This window comes from Mauremys reevesii, linkage group 8 (genome assembly GCF_016161935.1).
Source record: "Mauremys reevesii isolate NIE-2019 linkage group 8, ASM1616193v1, whole genome shotgun sequence".
NCBI classification, from domain to species: Eukaryota; Metazoa; Chordata; order Testudines; family Geoemydidae; genus Mauremys; species Mauremys reevesii.
In genome coordinates, this window is record NC_052630.1 from 108,389,983 (window position 1) to 108,413,488 (window position 23,506).

General features: G+C 58.4%; 1 long non-coding RNA gene across 2 annotated transcripts; it reads left to right on the plus strand.

Moving 5' to 3' along the window:
• Positions 1-716: 716 nt before the first annotated feature.
• On the plus strand, positions 717-22,201 carry LOC120370672. 2 transcript variants are annotated; one of them, XR_005583869.1, is made up of 3 exons: positions 717-784; positions 3,769-3,843; positions 21,803-22,201. It is a non-coding gene; the product is annotated as an uncharacterized LOC120370672 (long non-coding RNA). The 2 variants fall into 2 exon arrangements; XR_005583870.1 differs by lacking the exon at positions 21,803-22,201 and adding an exon at positions 3,973-4,131.
• The last annotated feature ends 1,305 nt before the right edge of the window (positions 22,202-23,506 follow it).

The following is a 23,506-nucleotide window of genomic DNA, read 5'->3' on the forward strand; positions in this document are numbered from 1 at the left end:
GGGGGGTGGGGGTGGGGTCTGAGTGTGGATGCCCCAGGTGCCCCATGGAGCTCCTGTACCTGTGAGCTGCTTTGACCGGCTTGGCATGCTGGGGCGGGCGCAGAGATCCAGGGCTGTGAAGAGGCAGCTTGCTCAGGAGCATGGGCTTAGCGCGCTGCGATCCCCACCCTTGCGGGCGTGCTGGGGAGAGGCAGCTGGGCTGGGGAGCTGGCTGGATCACACGTGGGTCATTGCGGCAAGAAGGGGAAGCTCAGTCTGGCTGGATCCTGGCTCAGCCCACCCTGCCAGCTGGCCCCTGCCTCTCAGATCCCAGCAGCAGACAGAAGATCCAGAAGCCGTGCCCTGATGTGGCTGGGACATGGGCATGGGCCAGGCTCTGGCCACGTGGGGATGCTCTCCCTGGGCAGTGCCTGGTTCAACCGTCCGCAGCCATGTGGCACAGCAGGGACCAGGGGACGTCTGGCTGGGAGCAGGACATTCAGCCAGAGGGGCCGATCTCCCGCCCATCACCCCTCAACACTCAGAACTCAGGCTGCGCTGCCAGTTCTCCCCGGGGGCAGAGCTGGCTGGGGCAGTGCTGGGGGGGGACAGCTACCCTAGGACATCAGCCCTTGTCTGAATGAGGCCGGGTTTGTGGCTTCTCCTACTTCCTCCCAGTGCTCTCCTTATGACATCAGCCTGTGGCCATGGTAACGTTGGTGATGTCACTGCAATGACCTCATGGCTGGCATCAGCAGGGCCATGGGGGAGGCAGTGGAGGAGGATTTACAGTGATGCCTCCAAGGTGGGTTTGCGGGCTTGCCCCCGTGTGCCAGGGTCCCTCTGAGAAGGCAGCATTTCCCCGTTTCTTGGCGGTAGCACCCCTTGTGCGGCGGGTTTCCCCGACCTGATCTGAGGGCAGACCAGGAGGCCAAGGTCAGGGGAAGGGCAGTGAGTTATCCAGAGACAACCTGGTTCCCTGGAAGCAGCAGGGAGAGGTGGGACTGCAGTGTGGCAGGGGTGGTGTGAACTGTGGGAGGCAGCACCGCACACAGACAGCTGCCTGGGAGAGCCCCGGGGCGCAGCTGCCAGGATCTGACACATGGGCCCATGGCCAAGAAGGAGCCTTGCAGGGAGTGCCAGGGAGCTGAAATCCGATGCAATAGCAGATGCAGAGTCACAATGAAACTGACTGCATTCAGCATGGAGTGGGGGAGATGTGGGGGGCCCTTGCAGTTTGGGGGGCAATGCCCCCTCTGCCCCACAGACTACACCCATGGGGCAGGGCTTGGTGTCAAAGAGCCAGGCCTGGTGGGAGGACACTGCAGGACAGAATGGAGCAGGAACAAGAGGTTTGGCTGTGGGCATGGCGAGGAATGGACGGATCTTAGGGGAACCCTCCCTTTCTCTTGGCTAATTATCCCTGTGCCATGTCGGCATCGTCTCGCCCGATCAGATACACGGCTCATGGCTGGATTGCATCACAGGAGCTTTATCTCCCAGGGCACAGGAGCTGAGTGCAAATAGGAACAGCAGGAGCTGTCAGCAGGGATGCAGGGAGCAGATTGCAGGATATGGGAGATCTCTGCTGATTGTGTCTGGCTGGGCTCTCTCTAGCCTGTGCGACTGCAGAGACTGGGCCCCTGTCACAGCCGCTCGCTCGTAGGCCCCGGTGAGCTGACGGGCCCCCAGGGCCAGGCCTTGGCTTTGCAGGACAGCCCGCTCCTGCTTCTGGTGCTAGGTCCCGTACGGGGAGGGTGGCTTGCAGGTCCTTTGCTGCCTCCTCCTTAGCCTGCTGAGAGGTCCCTTATGGAAGCAAGTGTTCAGCCTCTGCTGTCTCTGGCTGCCCTGCTGGAGGCCCCTGAGCTGTCCCGCTCCCCCAAGCAGGGTGAGCCTCTCAGGGACATCTGGGACGAGCCTGAGCCCATGCAGCTGGCAGCCTGCACTGAGCCCCGATGGCTTTCCCAGGTCAGCTACCTCAACCGAGCGATGGCAGCGTGGGGTGGGAACAGCTGGCAGCCTGGCACCAGGGCAGACTGTGAGGTCTAAGGGAAGAACCCTGGCACAGAGGCAGGAGGCCTGGCACTGTTGCACGGCACCGCGTGGGGACAGGTTGGACCCTCTGTGGCTCAGCTGGTGCCGAGCAGGGCCCAGTGAATCCCATGGGGCAGCGCAGTCTGGCCATGGCGCAACAGGCCGCCGTGATGCATGTGAGATACCAAAACACGCCCAGTCCCGGTCCCATCGGCTGCGTCCCACAGGTGGCAGGGGCCTCGGCCGGCTAGGCCCCATGCAGTGGGGCAGGCAGGGGAGACACAGCTGTTCTGCAGATGCTGGGAAGAAGCCACGTACTGGGCACCGTCCAGACACGTAAGGAGACCCAGGCTCTGTCCCACGGGCTGCGAAATGGAGGCAGAGCCGCCAGGGAGCTCTGGGTCCTGCAGCAGGCGGGGACCGCGATGGTCCCTCCATTCTGATGGCAGCTGGGTTTAGGATTCAGTCTGTAGGTGGTCTGAGTGGCGAGAGGCAGTGGTGTCAGCTAGGAGGGCCTGGGGGTGGCTGGGGGGGGGGGTGAGGGGGAGACAACTTGCCTCTCTCCCAGGTTTTTACGTTTGCTCAAAGTTTCCCAGGCCACGCAGCTGGGGGCGATGGCCCGAGTGCTTTCAAGCCGTGGACCCACATCAAATCAGTCCGGCTGCTGCTGGAATGGTCTGGGTGCAATGGCACTGAAATTGGACCCAGCCGCCACTCTGTCCGGGGAGAGGGCCAGCCAGGCCACATGGTGCTGCGACCTGGTGTGTGGGGCGTCTGTTCCTGTGTGGCAGAGTGCAGGGGAATCTCCCAAGACCTGATCCCTGGCGGCACTGACTCGTGCTCTCTGGGTGGCCCAGTCCAAGGGAGACCAGAGATGCCTGCTGGGGGGTCAGGGGAACGAATGGGTCGCTGCTGGGCAGGTGTGAAGTTATGAGTGTAATATAATATCTCATTGAAAGGTCACAGGCCAGAAAGTATTAATTACCTCACAGACTGACCTGACCCATGGCAGAACTTTAGAGCCGGTTAGGAAGATCTGTAAATGAACAGAGCTTTGAAATGCATTGTTAGAGATAGAAGGGGAGCTGTGTGCTCAGGGCTTGGGATGTAAGCAAACAAGTCTTGTCTATTGCTATAGCTTTGATTCAAAGATCAAAACAGGAGTATTAACATTTAGGAAGACACTTGAGTGAAATGGTATTATTGTCTCTTTGAAGGTTGTGGTAACCTGTCTCTGAACTGTTTAATGGATAAATTACCCTGTGCTAATTGCCCTAATGTTTAGGAGAAGGAGAGTTAAGCCTATTGTTTTCTCAGGCCAAAAGTCTGCAGGAAATGTATAAAAACCCTGAGACATGATCCTTCTTCATCTCAGATCTGCTTTGGGTTTAAGCCACAAGGCTTGAGAGCCCCAGTCACTGACTGGAGTCACCCTGAATATGGACATTGGACTATAACCTCTGGACTATTTCTAAAAGGACTTTTGGCAACTACAAGCTCATCTCTGCTGTGTATCTGAACCTCAAGAATTGAATTCAAGTCTGTCTGTATATTGATCTTTTAACCAACATTCTCTCTCTTTTCTTTTTTAATAAATTTTAGCTTAGTTAATAAAAATTGGCTATAAGCATGTAATTTGGGTAAGATCTAAGTTATAATTGGACCTGGGTGTGTGGCTGATCCTTTGGGATTGGAAGAACCTTTTCTTTTATATGATGAGAGAAGATTTTCAGTAACCATCATCATATCTGACAGGTGTGTCCGGACGGAGGCCGGAGGCTGAGCACTTTAAGGGAACTGCATTGTTTGGACGTCTGAGTAACCAGTGAGGTAACACAGGAGCTGTTCTGTGCTGGTTGGTGAATCTAAGTATTGGAATAACCACCAGCGTTTGGGGTTTGTCTGCCCCATTTTGTTTGCAGTTCACGCTAATTGAGTGATCTCATTTGGCTCCCACAGGTTGCATTGTCACAACAGGGATCAGACTTTGCTCCCCCTGAGAAGTATCTGAACGGTGCCACTGGAGAGAGGGTGGCACCTGGGTCTGATCCGGGACTGTGGTGGTTTGGGGAACCTATGTACAGTTTACGCCTTGTGGTTGATGGTATGCACCTCCCTAAGCAGACGTTGCTATGAAAGTCGCTGTGACAGGGATGCCCTCTCTGTCTCTGTGCACCCGCCACAGCAGCCCAGGGCCCATGGGGGGTCATTAGAGCTCAACAGCTGTCCAGCCCGGGTCCAGCACCCTGAGGACAAGGGGTTTGCTGGACCGGGGAGAAGAAATTCCCTCTCCAGTGTGAAGGGAACGGGGCAGTGGAGCATGGCAATCCCCGGGCAGGAGAAAGAGGGAGGGACCTGGCAGGTGGTTATGAAAGGGCTCCCGGGATGGCTCTGGGCCACACAGGTGCCCGTGGCCAGGAGAGGGGAAGAGGTTGGCCAGGTCAGAGCAGGTCAGGGGCAGAACCCCAGGAAGCCTGCATGCAGCAGCCCCGGGTGACCGTGCGCCCAGCTCAGAGTGCTCGGGAGTGGTGAGGAAGCTGAGGCAGGGAAGTGCAGGTCAGTGGGGTTATACAGATCTGTGTATTTCGCGTGTGATTATCGAGAGCAATAGTGGCTCTGCTAAGCCTTTGCCCTCCCATGCGCCCCCCGAGTGGGTGTTTGAGCCCTGGGGGGCCTGGGGGCTCAGCACTGATTCCAGGGGCCGGGCAGGGGGTGCCAAGAGGCTGCAAGACAGTGGCAGTGCCTGGCCGGGGTGCAGGCTCCGGGGGCTCAAGCGAATGGGGACTGAATGGCTATAGAGCCTCTGCTGTTTCTAGACTGGCAGCTCCTTGGGGCAGGGACTGAGTCTCCCCGGGACTTTGTCCAGTGTCCGGCCCAGCACAGCCCCATCCTGAGCAGTGGTAGAGCCCCCCTCTCAGCCCCGCCCCTCTCAGCCTCCCCCTCAGCCCCCCGCTCCCACTCAGCCCCGCCTCTCTCAGCCCCCTCAGCCCCTGCCCCCTCAGCCTCCCCTCAGCCCCTGCTCCTCTCAGCCCCACCTCTCTCAGCCCCCAGCCTCTCCTCAGCCCCCACCCCTCTCAGCCTCCCTCAACTCTCCTCTCAGCCCCCAGCACCCCACCCCCTCTCAGCCCCTGCCCCTGTGGTGCAGGGCAACAACTCCCACACACACACACCGGGCTGCAGGGCTACAACCCCACACACACCCTGGGGTGCAGGGCTCCCCACACACACCGTTGTACAGGGCTCCCCACACACACACCCTGGGGTGCAGGGCTCCCCACACACACCGTGGTACAGGGCTCCCCACCCCCACCCCTGGGGTGCAGGGCTCCCACACACACACACACCATGGTACAGGGCTCCCCACACACCGTGGTACAGGGCTCCCCACCCCTGGGGTGCAGGGCTCCCCCCACACACACACACCGTGGTACAGGGCTCCCCCACACACACACCCTGGGGTACAGGGCTCCCCCCCCCCCACACACACCGTGGTACAGGGCTCCCCCACACACACACTAGTGGCACAGCGCGGCCCTGTCAGCTGCAGGAACAGTAGGCTGGTGGTGTGCCACTCATTTGCCACCCCGCTGTGTTTATCCTCTCGATCCCTCCCCCCTGAGGTGAGAGGAGACGGTGCTAATTAAAAGCCGATTACACTCCCATTAAAGCCAGCAGCACTGGGGACGGTTTGAGCTGCAGCGCCCGCCCAGGGACTCGGGCAGCTGCAGCTGCGGTGCTGGGCCAGCTGTGAGCTCCCAGCATGGAGGAGTGGAGTGGGATGGCTCCACTGGCCCATGCCGCTAGCTGGGTCCTGCAGCCTGGTCACCGAGGCTCGGGGGGGGGGAGGGCTAGCTGCTGGCCCAGGCAGTGCAGCTCCACCCCGGGCCTGGGGAGACGATCCTGGTGTAACTGTGCTGGGAGACATTGCCTCAGCTTCAGCCTAAACCTTCCTCCTCCTCCTCGCTCTGTGCCAGCCTGGCCTGGGCTGCGGTGCCAGCTCTCCCCAGTGCAGTGCGTTCGTGGCCCCTGCTGCAGGACGGCTTGCGACGGCACAGAAAGCTGAGGCTGCTCTGTGATCTGGGGGCGACAGATTTCAGAGGCCATGGCCGAGAACTTGCCCAAACTGATTTTCAGCAGAGCCGGAAGGAGACCTGGAGGGGTCCCACACCCAGGCCAGGTCTACTCCACTTTGCCTCCGTCTTTCAGCAGGAAGATTAGGAGCTTGTGACGTGAGTAACCGACATTAACACAGTGTTGTGTCACTCCCTAGTGCCAGACTGTAGTTTTCACTGCCAGGGAAAGCCAAGAACGCTTCTGCCCAGGGCCCAGTGCTGGTGGGAAGCCGCTGGTGGCATATGTATTGTGGCTCTGTGTGTGGGAGTAAGAGCCTGCTCCCCCCACCCCAGTCCTTCCCGGAGCTGAAGCAGGAGGCGGCTGGGCTGTGGCTCTGAGAGCTGCGGGTGCAGATGCTGCCTCAGGCGGGGGAGAAAATCCCCAGATGTCTGTGTTGGAAAGTTGGTGTCAGGCCTGGCGCGCCGGCTGGATGCTCTGCTGTGCGACATGGTGTGCGTAGAGGTGGATTTGGCTGGTGCACCAATATTTGTGCACTGTTGCTCTGGTGAGTGGGAGCTGCCTGGTGTGGCAGCCGAGAGCCAGCGTGAGGGCCAGGCAGGTGACCAGGCCGCTCCAGGAATTCAGCCTTCCACAGCTTGGTTCTTCCAGGCACCACCTCGGGGCTTACAGGGACTGCTGCCCCAGGGTGGCGCTAATGACCTTTCACTGGGGGTCCCCATCTGGTTCCTGCCAGCCCAGCAGGGGTTAACAGCAGTGCCATGGTCCCTACAGGGGAGGAGTTTGGTGGCCCTAGTTTCCGCATTACAAACTCGCCACCACTTTCCATTGGACTGTAAGCTCCTGGGGGCAGGGACTCTCGTGCTCCACGTGGCCATGGGGCCTAGCACGATGCGGCCCCAGTTTCAGCTGGTGCCACTAGCCAGTGCTCCTGGCGCAGGGGCCAAGGGCATGAGTTGGGAGCAGAGCTGGTGGCCAGCGTGCAGGGGGCAGGAGGCGGGGACCCAAACGCACTGTTCCATCCTTACAAAAATTGGTCTGGGGGCCAGCGTTGTGGGTTTGGGGGGTCTGGCGTCTGATTTTTGAACAGGTGGGGCTGGCACTACCGTGTGGGGCGATGTGTGTCCAGGCATGTGCACTAGGTGAGGCATCATGCAGGTGTCTGGGTTGGCCTGGTGTCACTCCTCTGGCTCCGCAGCACATGCCAGTTCTGTGGAGTCATGCACAGGTCCAGCCACTGATGCCATGGGGCAGATCCTGGCACTGGGGTTGCAGAGCCCTGGGAATAGGCCCCTGCAATCTCATGGGTGCAGTGACCAGCACACATTCGCTCCCCCGTGGAGCACGGACAAGGAGAGGTGGCTGTGGGGGCATTGCCATCGCAGGGGAAGGTGCCTTTGCCAGGCGCACAGGGGCGGGGGGCAGTCGCTCTGCCCACGGCAGGACCAGCTGCTGAGGGAGTGAGCGAGTGGTTGTAGCTACCCCTGGGCTGGTGAAGCCCTCTGTGTATCCGTGCATGATGGTGTCAGTGCAGTGGTGCAGGGAAGAGAACATGCTCCTGAGGTGCCAGCCCTGGGGCCTGCAGCCCCGAATGACACCAGCTCGCTGGCACGAGCGCATGCCCGCGTCAGCCTTTCCTTGGCATGACATTCTGCAGCGTGCGCTGTGGGAGTGCAGCCCGCTGGTGTCCCAGCCCACCTCCTACAGGCACCCAGAGAGAACAGACGGGGGCTGAGAGCACAGGAGAGGGGACCCAGCATGGACTCTCCCAGGTGGCGCAGGGAAAGGGCCTGGGACAGAGCTGCCTGCTGGGCCAGGGGATGGTGCCATGTGTCATCTGGGTGGGGTCCTGTCTGTCTTGCATCCAGCCACCCTGCTCTCTTGTCTGAGCTGAGTGGAGAAGCTGCAGCCAGCCTGGAAATGCTGAGCTTGCTGGGGTGTCCCCAACTCTGCTCTGTGCCCCAGTCCAGCACCTGGCAGGAGGCCAGAAATCTCACTGTGTGGGGTGCGGAGGCTGATGGCATCGGTCCCCCAGCAAGGAAGTTGTCAGAGGCTGGGGAGCCCTCCCTGGAAAGTTGCTGGTACCCAGGCAGGGAGACACAATCTGCCATGCAGCCTGTGTCCCCGAGGGGCAGCGCTGGGGCTCAGTCCCTGTGCTGGGCTTGAATCAGAAAGGGTGAAGGCTGTTTGCTGTCACTGAGAGAAAACGACCCCCCTTCTCTTTTCCTGCTGGGTGCCAGCGAGCCTGGGAAAGGCTCTCGGGTGGTGCTGGCCAGCATGGCAGCTCCGTGGAGTCCTGGGTGAGGCTGCGCCCCGCTACGTTCTGTCACTGCAAATGTAACTCTTTGTTCCCCACAAAGCTGGTGAAATGCTGGAGCTCTGTAACTCCCAGCCCGCTGCACCTGCCATCCTGCTCCCCACCAGTTCGGGGAGGAGGGGGTGCATGGCTGCTGGGGGCTGGGCTAGCTGGAACGCTTGCTTGCAGATGAGCTCTCTCAGGACAATGCTCTGGGGTGAAAGCAGAATACCTGCAAATGTGCCCCACGCCTGCTCCAATGGCTGCATTGGGCGGAGACATTCCCTGCTGGGCTGGCAGGGAACAGGGGCAGGCCACCCCGGTTCTGCTAGGCCAGAGCATGTGCCTTGTGCTTTCCATGCACTGTTCTGCTCTGGAGGAAATCTCTCCCCCTGCAGTGGCCAAGGTCGCTCAGCCCAGGACATGCCCTCAGTGGGACATGGTCCCTACCAGGAGGAGCTGGTAGCCCTGGGGGTGGATACAGCCCACTCAGGAGCACAGGCTCTCCCCTCCACATCCAACTGCAGCTCCCATTGGGGAGTAACAGCACCTGCCAGAACAGCCTGAGCTTGCCTCGGTCGGGGCCAGCGCCAGACACAACTGGAGACCGAGTGTCCTTGGCGTCTCCCCTCCTGGTGGGGTGCAGGTTGGGCCTGGCAGCTGCCTGGGTGCAGGGAATGTGGATGTGGCTGGAGCACCCCTGAGAGCAGGAGGTTCCTGCTACAGGACTGATCACTGTCTTACCACACCCGTCTCAGGAAAGGAGCAGAAGAGAAGTCCTCCAAGTCGCCTAGATGGTTGCGAGGAAGCAGCCAGTGAGGGAGGCTACAGGGTCAGAGTCCGTCAGTTGCTGCCTGGAGCTGGAGGAGAGGGAACCGTACTCCTGGCTGGCTGCAGGGACTGAGGAAGGACCAAGCCCAGGGAGGGCTGCAGGAAGACTGCCTCCAGGGAGGAAGCCCTGGGGGACAAGTTAAAGGCTCAATATCCTAGAAGGGAATTGTTCTGTTCCACATACAGTGTGTGACTCAGCCAGAGGACTGAGTCACTGAAAACCCGCCTGGTCACCACCTCTGAGAGACAGCAGATACACGCGCTCACCCGGGGGCTCGCGAGACGTGGGTGTCACCCTGTTCCAGGGAGATACAGGCCACACTGCAGCACAGAGCGGCTGCATGGTCTACTCACACTCTCCCCTTCCCCACTGTGTACCCCAGAGCACTGGCCGGGCTGGGGCGTCGGCCCCTCCCCATGAGCAAGAGACAGCCCCGAAGACTTGTGGGTGGGCAGGGGCTCAGGAGTGCAAGGGGGTGCAGGATCAGCCCAAAGGTGCACAGCAAGACGCTGGCACAGGTGTGGCTGGGCCAAGCTCTGTGGAGTGGGGACAGAAGGGCTTACGGCAGGAACCTGGAGGAGGGGTTGTGCCAGCACCGGACACCATGTGGGTGGGTTACAGATACTGTCCTGACATGCAGCTGGGGTCTGGTAATGGTGCAGCCCCCGTGCAGGCCGCATGGCTGAGTGTGTCCAAGATGCGGGTAGGGAGACGGGGGGTCCGAACGGATCTCTAACTGCAGGTCGGTTTCACTGGTAACTCAGTGTCACTCTAATGCTGTTGCTTCCTTAGTTGCCTAGTTACCAAATTCCCCCAATGCAGCAGAGCCAAGATGCTGCTGGTAGGAGCCACTCGTGGGCTCCCTCGTAAGGATTAATTGGGATGGAGATGGATGAGTACATTGCTAGGGAGCGTTTCAGCCCACGCTGCAGAGAGCTCTTGGCCCAGCGCTGAAATGCAGCTGCCTCGAGCCCGGGCTGAGGCGCTTGCCCAGCAAGAGGAATCTCACAGCCAAAAACCTACAGGGGAAATGGGGGGGAGGCAGAACCTGGGCTCCCCAATGGGAAACTTATTTTATTATGGTAGCCCGCCGAGTCCTCATCACGCCAGGCGCTGCAGAGACAGTGACTGAGATCAGGGTCCGGGTTAGGGGCGTGTACAGGAATAAAAATGTGGCTGCTTTTGGAGGGGCACTTTCAGTGTCCCCCCACAGCTGGAGGAGCTGGCTCTGCCGCTCCCCCCCATGCACCCAAAGGAGCTGGCTCTGCCCCTGCAGCCCCGGGGCTGGTGGAGCTCACTCCCCTAGCAGGCAGAGAAGCTGTCATCTCTGCCATGGCCTGGGGCAGCGTGCTCTCCCTGGCCCCAGAGGAGTTCTGGGCTCCTGCCTGACCCCCCTTGTGCACACCCCTGGTGTGTGGGGCACTACCCAGATCCCGAGTGACCGAGATCAAGGCCCTGTTGTGTCAGGCACTGCACAGTCACATGCTGGCCGGACCAGGGTGCCGTTGGGCAGGCAGCATACACAAACAAAGCAAGGGGTATTTCCAGCCACAAAGAGCCTGCAATCTAACTAGACAAGACAGCTGCAGGGTGGGAGAAAGGAAGGGCTCTGACCCTCACGGGGCAGATGGGAACTGAGGCCCAGAGAGACTAAGTGACTTACCAGGGTCACACAGGGAGTCTGTGGCAGAGCAGGGATTTGAACCCAGGGCTCCTACAGCCAAACCCCCACAGCCTTACACACAAGCCCATCCTTGCTATGGGCCTGAGTGCTCCAGTCATGGGCCTCCTCGGGTGCTCTGCAAACACCACAGCGTCTGGTCTAGAAGATGCCTCTAGCCCAGGGGTGGGCAAACTTTTTGGCCCGAGGGCCACATCTGGGTAGGGAAATTGTATGGCGGGCCATGAATGCTCACAAAATTGGGGTGCGGGCTCTGGGTTGAGGCCAGAAATGAGGGGTTCAGGGTGCGGGAAGGGGCTCTGGGCTGGGGCAAGTGGTTGGGGTGTGGGGGGAGGGCTCCGGCTGGGGGTGCAGGCTCTGGGATGGGGCTGGGGATGAGGCATTTGGGGTGCAGGAGGGTGCTCTGGGCTGGAATCAAGGGGTTGGGAGGGTGGGAGGAGGGGGATCAGGGCTGGGGCAGGGGACTGGGGCGGGGGAGGGGCTCAGGGGAGCAGACTCCAGGCAGCACTTACCTCAGGCAGCTCCCGGAAGCAGCAGCATGTCCCTCTACGGCTCCTACGCGAAGGTGCAGCCAGGCGGATCTCCGTGCTGCCCCATCCGCAGGTGCTGCTCCTGAAGCTCCCATTGGCTGCAGTTCCCGGCCAATGGGACCTGGGGGGGCAGTGCTTGGGTTGGGGCCAGCACGCTGAGCTCCCTCGCTGCCCCTAAACAGAGGAGCCGGAGAGGGGACATGCCGCTGCGGCACATGCGTGTGGACCGGCCACCAGGCCCGCTCCCCGGCTGAAGTGCGGGAGCCCCAGACCCTGCTCCCCAGCGGGCGCTCGAGGGCCAAATTAAATCGTCTGGCAGGCGGGATGTGGCCCGCGGGCTGTAGTTTGCCCACCCCTCCTCTAGACACACGCTGCTGCTAACCGTTACGCTGGGGCCCTGTTTCAGTGCTCACCCTGGGGCCAGGGACTGCCTGCTGTAGCACTGGGGCTTTCTGGTGATCACCAGCTCCGTAAGCCCAGCCCAGCTGTCTGCCACTTGGGAGGCCTCCGTGGCCTGGCTGCAGCCAGGTCATGCTGGGAGCCTGGGGCTGGGGCTGTGCCAAGCGCTTTGCAGCCTGCGCCCCTTTGTGTGCATCCAGCACGTCTCCTGAGGGCAGGGGGCCGAGCTGCCCTGCGTGTCTGTGCAGGGGAGGGCTCTGGCTGGCAGTGCCACACTAGCCACTAGCGATGCTGCCACCTGGGCCAAGCCCGGCTGGGGGCCAGCCTAGGAAATGCCCTTTTCCCAGCTGGGCTCCTTGCCCCCTGGCAGCTGCCTGGGCCGTGCGGGTGCATGGGGGGCAGAGGCCTGCAGCCAGCCAGTCAGCTGAGGCGCTGGCATTAGCTTGCATCAGGCTCAGCCCTTCTAATAAGCAATGTTTAGCGTCTGCCTCTCACAGGGAAAACACTAATTACAGGGTTATAAATAAAATATTTGCTGCTGCCGCAGCAAGGGGCACACGTGCCAGTTCCTCCGAGGAGCAGCTCCTCCCAGGCAGAGCCCAGGGCTCCACGGGGCTCGGGGCAGGACGCAGCGCGGGGGAAGGGAGGGGTGGAGGCGGGCTCGGTCCGACACCAGCACGAGGCCTGCAGGGCCCGAGTTGTGGAGATGCTGGAGTCACCCTGAGCTCTGTGCAGAGCTGCCAGCGGAGGGTACCGCCCTGCCAAGCTGCCCCAGCCGTGAGGCACCGGGCTCTGGACCAGAGGGTGCTAGCGGGCTCTCCAGTGATTTAAAGGGGTACAGCCCCGTTCCTCACTGTCCCTTGGTACCCTCCGCCCGCGTTTGATTGCCCTGTGCTCTGGGCTGGCGTTACCCCCACACCTCCTGGGGCAGGGCAGGGCTATTGGCCATGCAGGGAGTCTGGCAGAGCAGCCCCAGCTTTCCAAGGCCCTGGCCATCACCCAGCCTCCTGGGGCGTGTTGCCACCTGCTTTCAGCTGCTGCCTGGCCAGTGTCCAGCTACTCTAGGCCCCCCAGAGCCAGTCACGTCCCTGGGTGAGCCTGAGACCAGCCAGACCCGAGCCAGCCCACCTGCATGCTCCTGGCCCCATGCTGCCAGCGGTCCCAGGCCTGAGCCGGGGCCTCCTGAGCTGTGACGGGGAAGCCGAGTCTCCAAGGGTTTCTCCAGCAGGAGCCGCCTGCGAGGCAGGAGCTCCCAGCTGTCAGGCTGTGTGCGTCTCTGCGTGGCTTGGCCGAGCTCTGTGCGTCTGTCGGTCTCTGTACGTGTGTGTGTGTGTGGGCACGTCCGTCAGTCTGTGCGTGCACACACGTCCCAGCATCTGTCTGCACGCGCACGTGTGTCTCGGTGTGTGCGTGGCAGGGTGCTTACATACGTGTGTGCACGCATGTGTACGTGGCTCCGTGCCGACACGGGCATTTGCACAGACAGGCCAAGCTGCACTCTCCCTCTGCAGCTGGGGGAGTAGGGATGTGATTGTGAGCGGCTCAGAACCCTGGGGCGGGGCGGGGGACCAGTGCTGACCCCAGCGCCTCACATGCTGCTGGGAGCCGAGCCGCGGTGCTAGGCTGGGGACGTCGGGCTCCATGGAGCAGGGTGGTGCTGGGTGGGCCTGGCCAGGAGCTGGCTGCGTGGCTCAGAAACACGGCCCATTGCGTGAGGCCAGGGGGCAGCCCCGGTTCAACGCAGAGGAGACGCTTCCAAAGAGATTTTGTTTCGTCCAGATGCAGAAAGTTCCCTTCCTCCCTCCCCCAATTGCCAGCCAGTCCCCGCATCTGCATCCCTGCCTCTGCTGTGTCCTCACTGTGCACCAGGGCACAAGCAACGGGCCTGTGCTGGAAACAGGCTTTTATGGAGGGAATTGCTGACTAAATTTTTTCTGTAGATAAATAATTGCTGGGAGGAGCGTGTGGTGCAGGGCCCTGCCCCCGGGCTGTGCTGGCCAGCATCAGGGCGGCCAGGCGGCACAGCAAGTTGAGAAGAAACAGAATCGCCTTCGTCTGTGATGGGGGTGGGGGGGGTGCAGCTGCCTGCCCTGCCATCCGGGTGTGTGTCCCCCGCCCTGGCGCCGGCTCTGCTGGGCCTGCCACACAAGTCTGAGTAAGAAGGCCCCCCAGCCTGCACCCCCCCTCAGCTGCATTGCCTGCACCTCCCATCCCGGGAGCACCCATTGCCCTGGTGCAGGGTGGTGAGGTGGGTATTGGTGGGGCTCTGCATAGGGTGGCAGCGCCTCCCTTCCTAGGTGCCTTGACTCCACCAAAACCCTCCCAGCAGAGATGCATGGGGACTGGGGTGGAACCTGCGCTCATGGCCTTCGTGCTGAGGAGACCCCACTGGTAGCCACGACTCCTGGGTTCGCTTCCTGCTCTGCAGACTTGGTGCATGGCCTCAGGCAAGTCACTTCTCTGTGCTCCTTGCTCCCCTCTCTGAAAGCTCACCCCAGCGTCCTGCCTTCACGCCCCCCACCCCCGCAGGCCCTGCCCCTCTCCTGTGTTCAGGCCCCTTGCGGCCAGCGCCCAATGGCTGCGCCAGGTGCTGCTGTTGCTCCGTGTCCCCTGTGCCATGTGCCAGCCTGGCAGCTCCAGGGCCAAGACTGTGATTCATCATCCCGCCTGCTCCCCTGCACACGCACTGGCAATTAGATAATAATTGTAATATTTGCATATTCATAACAGCTGAAATTAATCACATTTGCATAATGGTAATGAAAGGGACTTCATTAATTACTGCTTTTTCCTGGAGATTTTGCATATAAATGGGCTCCATTAAGCTGCTGTGACGAGCGTAGCTGGCATGGGGAGGGGCCGTGGTGTGTGCTGTTCCCCGGGTGCAGATGGCACTGCCATACTGTGGGGGAGCCGGGGTGGGGGGAGCTGCTGTCCACACCCCAGCGGGGCCCAGTGAACACTGACCAACCCGGAGCTGGAGCCAGGCTGGCTCACCGGTGGCTTAGTACCGGTAAACCAGGTATTCGGGTTATCAGAAGGGTTCAGTGTTTGCACTTTATGGAATGCTGGCGAGTTGCTGGCAGCATTAATCTCATGTACGGCATCCGTATCCCACCTCGTACGGTAATGTTGGAGCATTTGCATCGTGAACCTCTGTGACTATAACTCACCAGCCAGGAGAGACACTAACTAGTGTGAAGAACGTCTCCAAGGCGCTCTGTCCTGCCGCACGGGGGGCCCAGTGACACCAGGTGGACTAGAGCGGAACATTAAAGAGGACAAAAGCCTGCCCTGTCTCAGATCGATTGTCTAGCGCCCAGGGTGTGCCGCAGCGCTCCCTCCCCACTCGCATGGCTGGCCGCCTGCCGGCCTGGCAGATCACTGCTCTTCAGGAGAGCCTGCGAGGTAGCACAAATGGGAGTGGGAGCCTGCTCCGAGGGGAAGGTGGCAGCACTTTATCTGAGGGGGCAGCTCCCAGGGAATGACTGGTGACCAGGGCAGGGATGGATGGGCACGGGATGGAGTCACTGCTAAGGGAACTCCTGGTGACTGGGCCTTGCAGCCCAGGGCGACACACCACCGCAGCCCCCCAGCTGCATGGGAGAGATGGCTGCCTGCCGCTCACCCTGCAGCCCCACCCCTCTGCCAACAACGCCCACCACACGCAGGCCCTCTGCCCTTTTGGGACTGGGCTGGGGCGCTGTGCTCGCCCTCAGGGTGCCCGAGGCCTGGAACAAGCTGGCCGGTGCTGGGACCCCTTCTCCCAAGACCACCCCACAGACTCTGCATCCGGGATAGCTGGCTTGGGCCTTGCCCTAGGATCAGCCCTGGCAGGTCGGTGCCGTCTGAGCCTCTCCCCTGTGGGCCGATTGTCCCAAGCCCCTGCCTCTGAGCCGCCCAGGGAGGGAGCCGGCCCTGTCCCTGGCTGCCCGGCTGGGACTCCTGGGGGGCGGGGGAAGCAGCCGGAGCTCCCCTTCCCCAATGCCCGTGGGCTGGGGCACAGGGCTGGCACATGTGGGGCCGGTGGGAACAGAGTGGGGGAAGGGGAGGCATGGCAAAGCATGCTGGGAAAGGGGAGGAGTCTGGGCCTTTAAAGTCTGGGCTCGCCCCGCCCCCCCCCTCACTTGTGGCGGGCTGTCCTGCTGGGGAAGTGTGGGGGCTGCACAGCTGGTGAGTCTGGCTGGGAGGCCAGAGGAAAGGGGTGAGGGAAACTGAGGCTGGGATGAGGAGTGGGTGGCCTGGAGAGAGGCAGGACTTTGGGATAAGCTCCCTGGCTGAGTGAGCTGTGGGGTGCTGTGTGGGGAGCCCCATGCTTTGGGCAGTTAGCACTAGGCTGGCCACAGAGGCTGCCCCTCACCAGGGGTTGGGGTGGGAAGGGACAGCAGTGACTGAGGGGAGTGTGCCCCCCTGACTGACAACCCCCCCGCTCCCATCACTGCACTGGGCCTGGGGGGCAGCACTGACTGAGGGGAGAGAGCCCTTGACTGGGACCCCCCAGCTGTGGGGTATTGGGGGGGGGAGCACTGCCTGGTGGGAGAGAGCCCCTGACTGGGACCCCCCCAGCTGTGGGGTATTGGGGGGGGGGAGCACTGCCTGGGGGGAGAGAGCCCCTGACTGGGACCCCCCCAGCTGTGGGGTATTGGGGGGGGGAAGCACTGCCTGGGGGGAGAGAACCCTGACTGGGACCCCCCAGCTCTGGGTATTGGGGGGGAAGCACTGCCTGGGGGGAGAGAACCCTGACTGGGACCCCCCAGCTCTGGGGTATTGAGGGGGAAGCACTGACTGAAGGGAGGTGCTTTTAAAAGGGCCCATTTGCCAAAGCTGAGCATGGGGGGCTTTGGGGGGCCCTGCCCTGGGGGGAACACCGGGGGCTTTGTGTGGGATCAAGCCCTAAGGCACCTGCCTTTGCACTGGTGGGCTGTGTTCCACGGTGCTGCTCCAGGGTCTGGCCCACGCTGCTAGCTAGGAGAAGGAGGCTACTCCCAGCATGGCACCCAGCTTGGCCGCTGGGGGGGGGGATAAATCACTAGGCTCCTGCCTGAGGGCAGGTCCTTGGCTCCTTGGGGGAGAACCCCCTCCCCTCCCAGCCCCACTCTGCTGCTTTGTCCTCCTATTGCCTGGTTTATACGTCCTTGGTGCAGGGGCTGGGCACAGAGTGAGGCCAGCTGCAAGGAGCCGACTGCAGGCCCACTGAGCCAGCACAGGGCTGTCTCCCCAGCAGGGAGCTCTGGGGGATGCTGCGGGCGGGGGATCTGGCCAGGGCAGCCACAGGCTCTGGATCAGACTGCAATGAGGTGGCTTCGGTTGTTAGCAGGCAGCCCCTGCACCGAGCTGGCTGGGAGGTTTAAGGTGCAGACGGGAAATGAGGCTGTGCCATCAGGCCTGTATTGGCCCTTTATTACGCCGTGTGCAGCTAACAGCCCTGAGCCTGAGCCGAGGGGCAGCTGGGGCTCAGATCCTGCATTAGTGCCAGGGCAGGCCAGCCCCCTTCGTCTCCCAGCCGCCACGACCATCACGCAGGGGGACGCTGCTCTGCTCCCCCCGAGACTCTTGTCGCGTGGGATGAGAACCTGCTGCCCTGCGGGCCAGGCAGGCACCAGTTCATTGGGATGACCAGACAGCAAATGTGAAAAATCGGGATGGGAGTGGGGGGTAATAGGAGCCTATATAAGAAAAAGACCCAAAAATTAGGATTGGCCCTATAAAATCGGGACATTTGGTCACCCTAGAGTTCATCTGAGAGCGCAGTGATTTTCTAGTTTCACCCACATAGTAGTTATTGGGGGCTTTTAGCGCACTGGATGCGGTACACCACATGTAGGATCCAGTGGAGAGATGTCTGTGTGTTTTGGATCTGCAGTTCTGGGAGGGTTGGTGGGCCCTGGTCTGTAGGGATATATGCATCTTGCATCCGAAGAAGTGGGTATTCACCCACGAAAGCTCATGCTGCAAAACGTCTGTTAGTCTATAAGGTGCCACAGGATTCTTTGTTGCTTTTACAGATCCAGACTAACACGGCTACCCCTCTGATACTAGGGATATATGTGTTAACTACTTGTGCTAAACAATCTGTTCCACCTTATAGGTAGCTGTGACACTCTGAGTATGTTTTTCAGACCTGAAGAAGAGCTCTCTGTAAGTGTGAAAAGCTTGTCACTCTCACCAACAGAAGTTGGCCCAATAAAAGATACGACTTCACTAACCTTGTAGTCCTGGACAGCAATATGTACAACCTGGTGCTTTTAAAAGGGCCCATTTGCCAAAGCTGAAAACAATCATAAGCAAAACTGAGGGGAAGGAAATATTTAAACATGAAACTGAAAATTTGGAGTTCTTTAGGAATGCTTTATCAGTCTTTCAAAAACCACAATTCTGCAAACATAAGGGTAATGAGGGGTAATGGAAGAAGCAATTAAAAATAAATATTTAGCAAATAGAAAAGCTGATAGCAATGAGTACCAATACAAATTAGCACTTAGGAAACATTTTTAGCTTCCCTTTTCAATTGTTTGTATCAGTGAAGGTTTAAGGATAATAAGAATAACCAAGAGTCCTGTGGCACCTTATAGACTAACAGAGGTATTGGAGCATGAGCTTTCCTTGGACTCTTTGCTGCTTTTACAGATCCAGACCAACATGGCTACCCCTCTGATACTTGATAATAAGAATGAATTCTTTTAAATGTGTCAGGAACAAACCAAATCCTAGCAATGGTTTGCATCTGAGTCTAGATAAGGGTGGTAAGATTGTCAATCATGATGCAGAAAAACCAAACGTTTTCAGTGTATATGTTTCTGTTCTGAATTTGGAAAGAAGCAGAAAGATGTATTCATATCTTAGTGTGATAATTGCGTACATTCTATTCCATCAGCTACGAGAGAGAATGTTAAACAGTAGCTAGTAAAGGGACACAATCAGTAAAGAATTAAAGGTTGGTAGCATAATTAATGCCAATCAACATAGTTTTATGGGAAATATGTCTTGTCAAATAAATTTGATATTTTTTTAAACGAGCTCATAAGTGTGGTTGCTAATGATAACACTGACAGAGCAGAGTGTTAGAGGGGAAAGTGTTTAATGGCTTCCCCCAACCATGTCTTTGATCTGTAGAACAATCAGAGATTAGGACACTCAGGGACAGTAACCGACCACCTTTCATTTGAGCTGACTGGAAGGAGCGATGAAATGACCCTTTGTGTCCTGTGACAAGGTGGGGGAGGTAAGATCTCTTATTGGAGCAACTCCTGCTTTTGAGCTACCCAGAGGCTGAAGCAACAGGAAGCTGCTGCCCGGCCCAAGGCGTTGAGTCACATGGCAAAGTGGGCAGAGGGTATCCTTGGGGTGACTCCAACCATGGGCTGGGAGCAGCTGTGTGCCTCAGGGTGGGGAAGGGAGAAAGCCAGCAGAGAGCAGGAGAAGTGGTGAGCAGGGCCCCAGGAGGATGCAGAGTTAGAGCTCCTGGGGACATGGGAATGCAGGCTTGGCTTTCTGAGCAAGGGAGCTGCCTGCCCTGTTGTGGGAACAGGGCTGTGTACATGCTGTGTCCGTGAACAGCACTGCCCCAAAGAACTACCTGGCTCCATCGCTCACTTCCACTTCTGCGGCAAACAGCCCACAAGGCCAGGAATGCTGGCTCACCACTCTGGCCCAAAAGGGATAATCCTTCGGACTGAGTCAAAGGCTCTATAGCAGCCTGCGTGACAGTCGGATTTAAATAACCAGCTCTCTACAACGTCAGCGTAGCCTGTGTAAAATGGATTAAAAACTGTTTAACTGCTCGATCGCAGAGAGAGACGAGGTGGGGGAGGTGAGATCTTTTATTGCCCCAACTTCTGTTGGTGAGAGACAAGTTGGTGAGCTCCACAGAGCTCTTCTTCAGGCCTCAAAAAGTAAATGCCAATGGGGAGCCACCCTCCAGGGGGTGGATCTGGTGAAGGGCCACAGAGCGCTGTTCTCAGCCCAGGGCTAGGCTACGTCTCTATCAATGGGCTGGAGGAAAGGATACAGCCATTGCTGGTAAAACTGCAGCTTTTGGCGTGGCAAAGGATGGGGGCAGGGCAGGTCTACCGAGCAGTCCCTTGGCAAAGGGGCTCATTTGAACAGCAGGCATTTTAATGGAGTCAAATGCAAGGTCAGGGTCTAGAAACAAAGACCCTTATAAGATGGAGGACTGCATGTGAGACTGCGAGGACATGGAAAGGACACAGGTCAGAGTAGAAAACCAGGTGGACATGAGCTCCCAGTATAATGCTTTCGGTCAGGGCTTGTCTGCTCAGGGAGGTGACCGGCATAGCTCTACTGGGGTGACTTGCCTGGTAGGTTTCCCTGGGTTGACAAGCCCTACGAGGGTGACCGTGAGCCTTGCACTGTTAAGCAGGGGAATCTCGAAGGGTATCACCGCTGTATACAGCAATAGTGAGACTATTACTGGACACTGTGTCCACTTCAAACAGAGCTGTGAAAACCTGCTTTGCAGCAAAACTAAAGGAGCTCAGTCTACTGAGTTATCCAGGTGACCCTCAAGGGGTCCCACAGCAGAAAGTGCCCACAGGGGAAGAGACTTTTTTTTTTTTTGATAGATGGGTGAATAAATGGAACATCATCTAGGAGGCTTGTGGTGGATTCTCCATCAGTGGCAATTCGAAATCCACTGTTGATTTAAGTTTAAAAGAGCAGGAGTTATTGTGGGGCAGTTCTCCAGCCTGTGCTGTACAGGAGGTCAGACTAGATGACCACAGTGGGCCTTTCTGGCCTTGGAATCTGACTCTGAAGTCTAGTAATTGCGAGATTGCATCAGACCCATAGGATCCTGCGCAAGGTGAACTATCTCTGAGCATGGCCAACGCCATAGAATCACAGAACACCAGGGCTGGAAGGGACCTCAGGAGGTATCTAGCCCAGCCCCCTCTTCAAAGCAGGACCAATTTCCAACTAAATCATCCCAGCCAGGGCTTTGTCAAGCCTGACCTTAAAAACCTCTAAGGAAGCTGGTGCAGAGGAAGGTGTGAGAACCAGCAGCAGGCAGATGGGGGATAGCCATGGGCGCCAGGTTTGTATAATTTTTGGTGGTGCCCAGAATGGGTCCAGGCTAAGCCATCCCATCCATAGGATGGACCAGAGCAATTGCCCCAGGCCCTGTGATTTGGGAGGGCCCTATGCTTCAGGAGGGTGCAGGGTCCAGGGCGGCCTGCGTGGTGAGTGGGTGGCCTGGCACTGGCAGCAGCGAGTGACCTGGTCCCAGCCTGCTCCGCCCTGCCCTGCCAGCTCCCAGCATCACTCAGGAGAGGAGTCAGAATCTGGAAAGAGGCAGGGTGGGGGCTTGGTGGGAGGGGTGGAACAGAGCAGGGGCGGGAGGAGGCAAGGCAGGGGCTTGGGGGAAGAGGTGGAGTGGGGAAAGGCAGGGCGGAATGGAGCACAGCAGGCTGGGTCCATGTTGCTTGCTGCTGCCAGTGGCAGGTTCCCCACTAGCCCCCCAGTCCACCCTGGACCCCATGTCCCCCTGAAGCGTGGGGCTTCCCAAAGTGCATGGCCCATAGCAGTTGTCCCAGTCCATCCTATGGATGGGACGGCTCTGAAAATATAAGCCCAAAGATTGGTGGAGCCAGGCCAACATTCCTGAATATTGGTGGAGCAGGGGCACCACGGGCCCATAGAACTCGCTGCCTAGGGGGTAGCATCCCCCATGAAGATCTTGTCCTAATACCTAGGAGTTAGAGACCAGTTTAAGTCCCAAAGCATAAGGTTTTAATTCCTTCTCATATGCTCCGTGTGGTGCTGCCAGACCAGGTGCCAGCTCATGCCATGCTCCCTTTGTCTCAACTGAAGAATAAAGAGGTGGAACCAGTCTGGCTCACCTGTGCGTTAGTACTGTTGAAATAGGGATTAGAGCTGTAAGAATGTGTTTAGATTTAATGAATGCTTGTGAATGGCTGCTGGCATTAATCTCACTTACAGCATCTGTATCCCATATTGTAAAGGGCTATTGGAGCATTGGTGTTGTGAGTTTCTGTGACCATGTAAATCACCTGCCAGGAGAGAGACACTAGCTAGTGTGAAGTGGCAATCTGCAACTGAAGGTGTTACATCCTGGCCACCAGGGAAGGTCCATCGACACCAGATGGACCATTGTGAAACATTAAAGAGGAAAACAGACTCTGTTGCTTTGCTCTGCTGTCCCCCATGAAGATGAGTCTTGCAAGTAGATTCCTCCCATCAGCCAAGTTTGCAGCTCAGAGTATGGGGTGGAGGAGGAGGGAATACCAACAGCTAATAAGAAGGAACTGTAGCTCTGTTCCACTTGGACTCTGGAGGGCAAGGTTTTCCAGGCATAAGCAAGGGATCTCCAGCTGCTTAGCTTGTTAGTCCTAAAGAGCATATAGAACTTACTAATTATAGAAGCTTCTATTACCCTTTGAAACATAAGATTGTAACTAATTTGTGTATCTATATTTACCTGCTTTAACAATATAAATACCTCATTTCCTTTTCCTATTAATAAATCTGTGCATAGTTTATTATAGGAGTGGCTACAAGCATTGCCTTTAGTGTGAGATCTAAGGTGCAATTGATCTGGGGTAGGTGATGGGTCCTTTGGGATGGGGAGTGACCTGAATGTTGCTGTGATCCTTGGCGTAAGGGGCCATCTGTCATAAACGCAGGCTCGCTGGGATGGCGAGGCAGATCAGAACACCCCAGGGTCCTGTCAGTGACGCCACGGCGAGGCTGTTACAATGCCTGAGGAGTTCACACTTGATTGGTTGCTGGAAGCTAAGCATAGAACTCACTACCAGTTTGTTCTGGTTCTTAAAAGTTTGCCCTGAGATGAGTGATCACACTTTTAGTCACTGCAGGCTGCTTGACCCTGTGTTAGCAATTATTATAACTTGGCCTATTCTCGTTAGCCTACAAATGATCACTCCCTCTTTAACCTTGCCAACAACATCAAGTAGCAGTGAGTTCCAGAGTCTAATTTCCTGTCATGTTTTGCATTTCCTAACTTTCAATGTCATTGAACTTTCCCTTGTCCTGGTGCTAGGAGCCAGGGAGAACAGATGCTCCTGATCTCCCTTATCTAGGCTAGTCATTATTTTATAGACTTAATCACAACCTCTATTGTTCATCTACTCTAACAGTCCCAGTCATTTCAATCTCTTCACACGAGAGTTTTCCCAGGTGATGTTTCTCGTTGCTCCTCTGAGCCCTCTCTAGTTCTGCACAGCCCTGTCTGTGCGGGGTGCCCGGACCTGCATGCAGTATCGGACGAGCTCTGCCATTGACGGAGCTAGCCGCATTATAATGTTGTTGGCATTATTCTGCCGATGCCAGGTGAGCTGCTGAAGCCTGGCCTGCAGGGACCCATCCTGCCACTCCCCTGGGGGTTGGAGCTGGTGTGAGAGAGGGGGCTTCTCCAGCTCCCGCTGCTGGGCCCCCAACCCCAGCTCCCAGGGCAGCTATGCTGCTGTTCGCAGAGAAAACCCTGATGAGGTCTATGTGCCCCTAGCCTGCTGCAACTGGAGGCCGAGTGCCATGGCTGGGCTCAGCCCTTTCCCATGCCAGGGCCAGTTTGTGCTGCACAGGGTGGGAGGAGCTGCTAGTGGCCACAAGCCCTCTGTCCCCCAGCCAGCCCACGGTGCTGCTGGCTCCAGGCTGTCCTAAACACCAGGCCACGGTCCTGCTTTCTG